At 38.9% G+C, this 9,799-nt stretch overlaps 1 pseudogene; it reads left to right on the plus strand.

Moving 5' to 3' along the window:
* Positions 1–2,069, plus strand: part of LOC102823831 — a 9,632-nt pseudogene extending 7,563 nt beyond the window's left edge.
* The last annotated feature ends 7,730 nt before the right edge of the window (positions 2,070–9,799 follow it).

A 9,799-nucleotide genomic window follows, 5' to 3' on the forward strand; every position in this document is an offset into this window, starting at 1 on the left:
GTAATCATACATTGACAGAGAACTTCCAGAGGTTCAAGCCGGATTCAGAAGAGGACATGGAATGAGGGATATCATTGCTGATGTCCGATGAATCTTGGTTGAAAACAGAGAATACCAGAAAGATGTTTACCTGTGCTTTATAGACTATGCAAAGGCTTTAGATTGTGTGGCTCATGACAAGCTATGGACAACATTGCCAAGTATGAATATTCCAGAATAGTTAATTTGCTCATGAGGAATCTGTACATGGACCAAGCATGGGAACACTGAATGTTTTAAAATTAAGAAAGATGTGTGACAAGGTTGTATTCTTTCACCATAATTATTCAACCTGTATGCTGAGCAAATAATCTGAGAAGTTGGGTTATGTGAAGAAAAATGTGGCATCAGGATTGGAGGAAGACTCATTAACAACCTGAGATATGCAGATGATACAACCTTGCTTGCTAAAAGTGAAAAGAACTTAAAATAATACTGACAAAGATCAAAGACCACAGCCTTCAGTATGGATTGCATTTCAATGTAAAGAAAACAAAAATCCTCACCACTGGACCAATAAACAACATTCTTATCAATGCAGAAAATTTGAAGTTGTCAAGGATTTCATTCTTGGATTAACTATCAATACTCACTGAAGCAGCAGTCAAGAAATCAAATGACATATTGCATTAGGCAAATCTGCAAAAGACATTTGTTAAGGGTTGAAAAGCAAAGATGTCAGCTTGAGGACTAAGGTGTGCCTGACCCAAGCCATGAAATTTTTAATAACCTCATATGCATGTGAAAGCATTTGAGTTATCATGTTGGAGGAGAATATTGAAAGTACCATGGCCTGCCAAAAGAACCAACCAATCTGTGTTGGAAGAAGTGCAGCCAGAGTGCTCCTTGGAGACCAGGATGGCCAAATGTTGTCTCTTATACTTCAGACATATTGTCAGGAGGGACCAGTCTCTGGAGAAGGGTATCATGTTTGGTAAGGTGGAGGGTCAGAGAAATGGATTGGCAAAGTGGCAGCATCAATGGGCTCAAGCATGGCAAGAATTGTGAGGCTGGTCCAGGACCAGGCAGTGTTTTGTTCTGTAGTGCATAGGGTCGCTATGAGTCGGTACTGACTCAATGGCACCTAACAAAAACAACAACAATAACCAAAACTGATCCAAAAGAAATATAAAATTTGAAAAGAGTTATAAAAATAAAGACATTAAATCAGTAATGAAAATACTCCCCAGCAATGAAACGTCTAATATCAGATGACTTTGCTGGCTGAATGCTGCAAACATTCAAGGAAGAATTAATACTAATCCTTTCCAAATGCTTCCAAAAAATTAAAGAGGAGGGACCAGTTTCTAACTCATTCTATGAGGCCAGCATTGTTATACTAAGCACTCAACTGCTTACCAAAAGGTCAGCAATTCAAACCCACCAGCTGTTCCTCAAAAATCCTATTGTGCTTTGTACCTCTGACCTCTTGCTGCTGCTGTTACTGCCTGGGGCTTACACCACTGGGGACCCATCAGGAGCACCCCTCGAGGCTATTCCACCTTCCCAAAGGGAAAAACGATGGGGATATGGTAGGCTCCTGGAACAGTGGAAGAAAAATGATGACATCGAAGAAGGAGATCTTCCAGAGCACAAAGGACCCTCAGCTCCCATTGACTTCTCACAGATCAATCCCGGCAAGCCTGAAGCATACTGAAAAATAACGCAAGAGGGGAAGTCCCCAGTGATGCTTGCCACAGTCTCGCGGAACCCCACTGAGAAGGAGACAGAAGAAATCACTTGTTTGTGGCAGGGACAGTCTTTTAAATACCAACTACGACTTCCAGAGGTTTATTGTATGATCCAACAGTGCCATCTTGATACTTTGTGACTGGAGCCATGACTCGGAGATGGAAGACTTCTTGGTTAGGCAAGACAGGTGTGCTTATGTAACTTTGAAGGACAGACTACCCTGGCAAAGGAAGAGGAAGCAAAGAGAAAATAAACCCAAACAAGAGAAGAGCAAAATGAAGATGGAGACCCAAAATCTGCAGCCTCAAAGGTCTAGGAACAAAAGAGAAGACCTCTAATGGGGCTGCTGTGGTCTCTGCGCTGGTTCATGAGGGTGCTGTTGGGTGTGGGAAAGTGCTTACTAGATGAAATTGGAGTTTCTTCTAGAAAGAATCTGCCTCATAACCAATCTGTGGTCAATATAAGAATAACTATTTAAACAACTTCAAGTGAGAAGACAGAAATTTTCTAATTAATATTCAGCGCTGAAAAATTAATGTTTCTTACAAAATCACTTTAAATGAAAACTGGAATATGCTGCATTTTGCTTACTGAAATCTGAAGACCACTCCCCTCTTTACCTGCTCTGTTGGGCGGGGGCTTCCTCTTTTATATTCAGCAAAAGGATGCCAGATTCTAACCAGACAAGTGGTTAGAACTCCTGACCTAATTAAATCAGACTCATCAGGCTCCCAATGCCATTTTCATGACTCTATTACTTGGAAAGTATGTCTAGGTGTGAAATCAAGACCATCCGACCAGAGCACAGCAGGGATCGCCAAAATCTAAATCTACAATCTGGATGTGTGAACCCCAAATCCATGCCAAATCTGAAGAGAACTTGGAAAGCCTAAGTATTAATTTTGAGTTTTGTTGACTAGAGAACTCCTGGTACCTGGCAGGTTTTATGTGACCTGTAAAAGCTCATACCTGGTTCTGTTTTGTTTCTAAAGTATAAAAGGGGAATCAGCAGAGTACTCTGCGGGCTGATGACTTAGTGCATTTCTAAGCATTTTTCTCTGAAATAGTGCCTAGAACAGTGTCATTCTGTATGGTACTAACACGATGTGCTACTTATTAATGTCTGATTTTGCTGTGTATGAGTTGAAGTCTACACTGAGTAAGAGTTATGGTTACGGCATTTATGTATGAGAGACATTTTTAAAGAACTAAAACTTAACAAAATTCCATTGTGATCTTTAAAAATTAAAAGTAGCAAAAACACATGAGTAGGAAATTTAAATGATAAAGAATAGCACAAAGTGAAAAATATATGCCTATCCCCACCCCTGTCCTTTGTCCAGTGGAAGTCACTGTTAACAATTTCTTTTTATAAAAAATAGACAATTAAAAAAAAAAAAAAACCTTTAGAGGGTCACTACGAGTCTAAACTGACTCCAAGGCACTAACAATAACAAGGAAGTCAGGAAAACACCTCGCAAGAACTCTATAGACAATTATCCTTAAGAATGTTGTTGTTGTTGGATGCCATCGAGTTGGTACCAACTCATAGTGACCCTATGCACAACAGAATGAAACATTGCACAGTTCTGTGCCAACCTCACAATCATTGCTATGTTTGAGCCCATTGCTGCTGCCAATCCATCTAGTACAAGGGGGTCTCCCTCTTTTTCTTCGACTCACAACTTTATCAAACATGATATCCTTCTCCAGGGACTTGTCCCTCCTGACAATGCGTAAGAAGTATGAGAGACGAAGTCTGGCCATCCTGGCTTCCATGGAACATTATGTCTGTACTTTTTCCAACATAGATTGGTTTGTTCTTTTGGCAGTCTGTGGTACTGCCAAAAATTTAATATTCTCCTCCAACACCATACGAATACATCAATTCTTCTATGCTCTTCCTTAATCACTGTCCAACTGTCTTTCACATGCATATGAGGTTATTGAAAATATCATGGTTTGGGTCAGGAGCACCTTAGTCTTCAAACTGACATCTTTGTTCTTCAATACTTTAAAAAGGTCTTGTACAGCAAATTTGCCTAATGCAATACCTCATTTAATTTCTTGACTGCTGCTTCCAAGAGTGTTGATGGTTGATCAGAGTTAAATGAAGTCTTTGACAACTTCAGTCTTTTCTCCATTTATCGTGATGCTGTTTATTGGTCCAGTGATGAGGATTGTTGTTTTCTTTACATTGAGGTGCAACCCATAAGGAAGGCTGTGGTCTTTGGTCTTCATCAATATTTTAAGTTCTCCTCGCTTTCAGCAAGCAAGGTTGTATCATCAACATATCACAGGTTATTAATTCCTCCAATCCTTATGTTACATTTTTCTTTATATAATCCATCATCTTTGATTATTTGCTCAGCATACAGGTTGAATAAGTATGGTGAAATAATACAACTTTGGCACACACCTTTGCTAATTTTAAACCATTCAGTGTTCCCTTGTTTTGTTAGAACAACTGCCTCTTGGTCTATGTACAGGTTCCTCATGAGCACAATTAAGTGTTCTGGAATACTCATTCCCTGCAGTGTTGTCCATAGATTGTCAAATATATGGTTGCAGCCATTTCTGTATTACCTTCTGTAAAACTTTACTCGCATGTGATATCAAAGATATTGTCCAATGATTTCTGCATTCCGTTGGGTCACATCTCTTTGGAATGAGCACAGATATGGATCTCTTCCAGTCAGTTGGCTAGATAGTTGTCTTCCAAATTTCTTGGCATAGAGTTGAGTGCCTCCTGTGCTGCAACAGTTTTTTGAAAGATTTCAATTTGTGTTTCATCAATTCCCAGAGCCTTGCTCTTTGCCAATGCCTTCAGTGCACGTTGGACTTCTTCCTTCAATATCATTGACTCTTGATCATATGCTACCTCTTGAAATAGTTGACATCAACCATGTGTTTTTTGTACCGGACTCTGTTGTATTCTTTCCACGTTCTTTTGTTGCTTTCTGCATCATTCAGTATTTTGCCTATGTTCTTGTTAAGTGTCATTGAGTCGGTTCCAACCCATAGAGACTCTGTATAAGATTTCAGAGGAGCAGCTGGTGAACTTGAACCACTGACCTTGCGGTTCAGACAAACTTTGCAGTGCAGCCCATTAACCCACAGTGTCGCACCAGGACTCCATTTTGTCCATTGTTGTTGTTGTTGTGTGTCTTGGAGTCGGTTCTGACTCATAGCAACCCTGTCCAGGGTTTCCGAGGTTGTAGATCTTTATGGGAGCATAAAGGCTTATCTTTCTCCCATGGGGCAGATGGTAGTTTTGAACTGCTGACCTTGCAGTTCACAGCCCGATTCGTAACCACTACGCTACCAGAGCTCCTCCGTTTTGTTCATAGAATCCTTCAATATTGCAAGCAGAGGCTTAAACTTTTTCTTCAGCTCCCTCAGCTTAAGACTGGCATGTTTGATTGATTTCAGACTGAAGAAGATGATAGAATTCTTTAATTTCATCATCACTGGCTTTAGTAGTTGGTGCCTATATCTGAATAATAATGGTATTAACTGGTCTTCCTTGTAAGTGTATGGATATTATCCTATCACAGACAACATTGTACTTCAAGGCAGATCTTAAATGTTCTTTTTGATAATGAGTGCATTGCAATTACTTTTCAATTTGTCATCCTGGTATGGTAACCATGTGATTGTCAGATTAAAAATGGCCAATACCAGTCCATTTCAGCTCACTAATGTCTAAGATATCAATGTTTATGCATTCCATTTCATCTTTGACAATTTCTAATATTCTTAGATTCATACTTAATCATTCCATGTTCCTATTATTAATGGATATTACAGCTGTTTCTGTTCTTTTTGAGTTGTGCCCTATCAGCAAGTGAAGGTCTAAAAGGCTTTACTCATACCATCATCATTGCATCATCATCATCAATTCTACTTTGAGGAGGCAAGCATCTCTTCTCTAGTTGTACTCTGAGCGCCTCCCAACACGAGTGGCTCATCTTTTAGCACTTTATCTGACAATATTCTGGTGCTCTTCATCATGTTTCAATATTCAATATTCTGGTACTATCTCACAATGTTCCACTGCTATTCATAAGGTTTTCAGTGACTAAACATTTGGAAGCAGTTTGTCTCTTCCTAGTGTTTCTTCGTCTGAAAGCTCGCCTGAAACCTCTCCACCATAGTTGACCCTGCAGGTATTTAAAACACTGGTTACATAGCTTCCAGAATCACAGCAACACACAAGCCACCACAGTACGACAAACTGACAGATGAATGGTGGTCCATTAAGAATATAGATGCAAAAATCCTCAATAAAATACTAGAAAACCATAATCAGCAACATTTTAAGAGGGCTAGGATAAACCAACTGTTCCACAAGGTCAGTTTGAACCACAAAGTTGTCTATTCAAACTCACCAGCTGCTCCTTGGAAACCCTATATGAGGTCGCTAAGATTCGACGGCACTTAAAAACAACAATAACATATATCATAACCTCATTTCTTTTTGGTACAGTGATTCTGTGTATTCCTTAGATCTTCTTTTGATGCTTTCTGCATCCTTCAATATTTTGCCCACAGAATTCTTCAATATTTCAAACCGAGGCTTGAATTTCATTGTCAGTTCTTTCCGTTTAAGAAATGCTGAGCACCTTCTTCCCTTTTGGTTTTCTAACCCCAGATCTTTGCATATTTCATTATAATATTTGACAGTCTTCTTGAGCTGTCCTTTGAAATTTTCTGTTCAGCTCTTTTACCTCCTCTATTACCTCCTCATTTCTCCCATTTGCTTTAGCCTCTCTATGCTGGAGAAAAAGTTTTAGAATTTCTTCTACCATCCATTTTGGTCTTTCCCTTCTTTCTTGTTTTCTTAATGCCCTTTTGCTTCCTTCCTGTATGATGTTCTTGATGTCATCCCACAACTCTCTAGTCTTCAGTCTCTGGTCTTCAAATCTGTTCTTCAGATGATCTCTAAATTCAGGTGGGATATGTTCAAGGTCATATTTTGGCTCTCATGGACTTGCTTTCATTTTTTCTGCTTCAGCCTGAACTTGCATATGAGCAAATTGATGGTCTATTCCATAATCTGCCCCTGGCTTTTCCATTGTCTCTTTCCACAGATGTAGTCAATTTGATTTCTGTGTATTCCATCTGGTGAGGTCCATATATTTAGTCATCTTTTATGTTGTTTTAAAAAGGCATGTGCAATGAACAAGTCATTGGTTTTGTAAAGTTCTATCATGTGATCTCCAGCATCATTTCTATCACCAAGACCATGTTTTATAACCACAGATCCTTCCTCTTTATTGCCAACCTTTGCATTTCAATCACCAGTAATTATCAATACATCTTGCTTGCATGTTTTATGAATTTCAGGCTGAAGAAATTGGTAGAATTCTTCAATTTCATCACCACTGGTTTTAGTGGTTGGTATGTAAATTTGAATAATAGTAGTATTAACTGGTCTTCCTTGTGACATATGGATTTAAAGCTATTACAGACAGTATTATATTTCAAGATGGATGTTGAAATGTTCTTTTTGAAGATGAAGTCCTTTTCAATTTGGCATTCTCGGCATAGTAAATCATATGATTGTCAGATCCAAAATGGCCAATACCAGTCCATTTCAGCTCACTAATGCCTAGGGCATTGATATTTATGTGTTCTATTTAATTTTTGACAACTTACAACTTTTCTAGAGTCATACTTCATATATTCTATGCTCTGATTATAATGGAAGTTTACATCTGTTTCTCATCAATTTTAGTTGTGCCCTATCAGCAAATGAAGGTCCCAAAAGCTTTACTCCATTTGTATCATCAAAATCAGCCCTACTTTGAGGAGGTAGTCTTTCCCCAGCAGTATTTTGAGCACCTTCCAACTTGAAAGGCTCATCTCCTGACACTATAAAGGACAATATTCTGGTTCTATCCTTCAGGTTTCAGTATTCAATAGTCACGTGTTATCTGACAGTGTTCCACTGTTATTCATAAGGTTCTCAGTATAGCGCTGTGGGTTAATGTGCTGGACAACAATGTCTGTTTGAACTGCAAGGTTGGTGGTTCAAGCTCGCCAGCCACTCCTCAGAAACCCAACAGAGGGTCACTATGGGTTGGAACCAACGTGATGGCTCTTAAGAACAACAAACATTCTATTGTAGTCCACCTTTCCTTCTTCCTAATCTGTTTTAGTTTGGAGGCTTAGCTAACACCTGTTCATCTGGGTATACCTTGCTGGTATTTAAAATACTGGTGGCATAGCTTCCAGCATCACAGCAACACACATGTCACCACAATATCACAAATTAACAGACAAAAAAAAGAAAAATAGACAATGTTCAACCATTTCAAGAGATTGCATATCAAGAACCAATTGTACTGAAGGAAGAAGTCCAAGTTGCAATGAAGTCATTGGCAACAAACAAGGCACTGGGAATTGATGGAATACAAACTGAAATCTTTCAACGAACAGATACAGCACAGGAGGCACTCGCTTGTCTATTTAAAAGACATCTTCCTAGCCAACTGATTGGAAGAGATCCATATTTGTGCCCATTCCAAAGACAGGTGACCCAATGGAATGCAGAAATCATCAGATAATATCATTAATATCACATGAAAGTAAAATTTTGCTAACGATGATTCAAAACCCGCTACAATAGTACATTGACAGGTAATTACCAAAGGATCAAGCCGAATTCAGATGAGTGCATGGAACAAAGGATATCATTGCTGACCTCAGATGGATCTTGGCTGAAAGCAGAGACTACCAGAAAGATGTCTACCTGTGCTTTATTGACTATGCAAAGGCTTTCAACAGTGTGGATCATGACACGCTATGGGCAACATTGCTGAGAATGAGTATTCTAGAACACTTAATTGTGTTTATGAGGAACCTGTACTTAGACCAAGAGGTAGGTGTTTGAACAGAACAAGGGAACACTGAATGATTTAAAATCAGGAAAGGAGTGTATGGACCAAGGTTATATTCTTTCACCATATTACTCAGTTTGTACACTGAGTAAATAATCTGAGAAGCTGAATTATATGAGGAAGAACATATCATCAGAATTAGAGGAAGGAAAAAAAAAAGAATTAGAAGACTTATTAATAACCTACAATATGCAGATGATACAGTCTTGCTTGCTGAAAGTGGAGATGACTTAAAATACTTACTGATGATGTTCAAAGACCACAGTCTTTTGTATTGATTGCACCTCAATGTAAAGGAAGCAAAAATCCTCACCACTGGATCAATAAATAACATTATAATAAATGGAGAAAAGACTGAAGTTGTCATAGACTTCATTTTGCTTGGATCCACAATCAACACTCATGGAAGCAACTGTCAAGAAATTAGATGAAGTATTGCACTAGGCAAACCTGCTGCAAAAGATCTCTTTAAAGTATTAAAGAACAAAGATAATCAGTTTGAGGATTAAGGTGTGCCAGACCCAAAGCATGGTATTTTCAATTGTCTCAAGTGCATGTGAAAGTTGGACAATGAATCTGGAAGATCTTAGAAGAATCAACTCATTTGAATTACTTTGTTAGAGAAGAATATTGGAATTATCATAAACTGCCAGACTTCTCACATAATTCGGACATATTGTCAGGAGGGATTTGTCCCTGGAGAAGGACATCATGCTAGGTAGAGGAATTGAGATGGATTGGCACAGTTGCAGCAGCAATGGGCTCAAGCTTAACAATGATTATGAGGATGGTGCAGAACCTGGCAGTGCTTCATTCTGTTGTGCATAGGGTTGCTATGAGTAAGAATCAACTCGACGACAACTAACAACAACAAATGAACTGCCAAAAGAACAACAACAAAAAAAAACTCTGTTGGAAAACATGCAGCCAGAATGCTCCTTAGAAGCTAGGATGGAGACATACTTCAGACATGTAATCAGCATAGACATCCTGGAGAAGGACATCATGCTTGGAAAAGTGGAGGGTCAGTGAAAAAGGGAAAGATCCCCAATGAGATGGATTGAAACAGTGGCAGGAGTAATGAGCTTGAGCATAACAACAATTACAAGGATGGTGTAGAACCAGACAGTGTTTCATTCACTGAGTCAGAACTGACTCAACAA

This window comes from Chrysochloris asiatica, unplaced genomic scaffold, assembly GCF_000296735.1.
Source record: "Chrysochloris asiatica unplaced genomic scaffold, ChrAsi1.0 scaffold00051, whole genome shotgun sequence".
Taxonomy (NCBI): Eukaryota; Metazoa; Chordata; class Mammalia; order Afrosoricida; family Chrysochloridae; genus Chrysochloris; species Chrysochloris asiatica.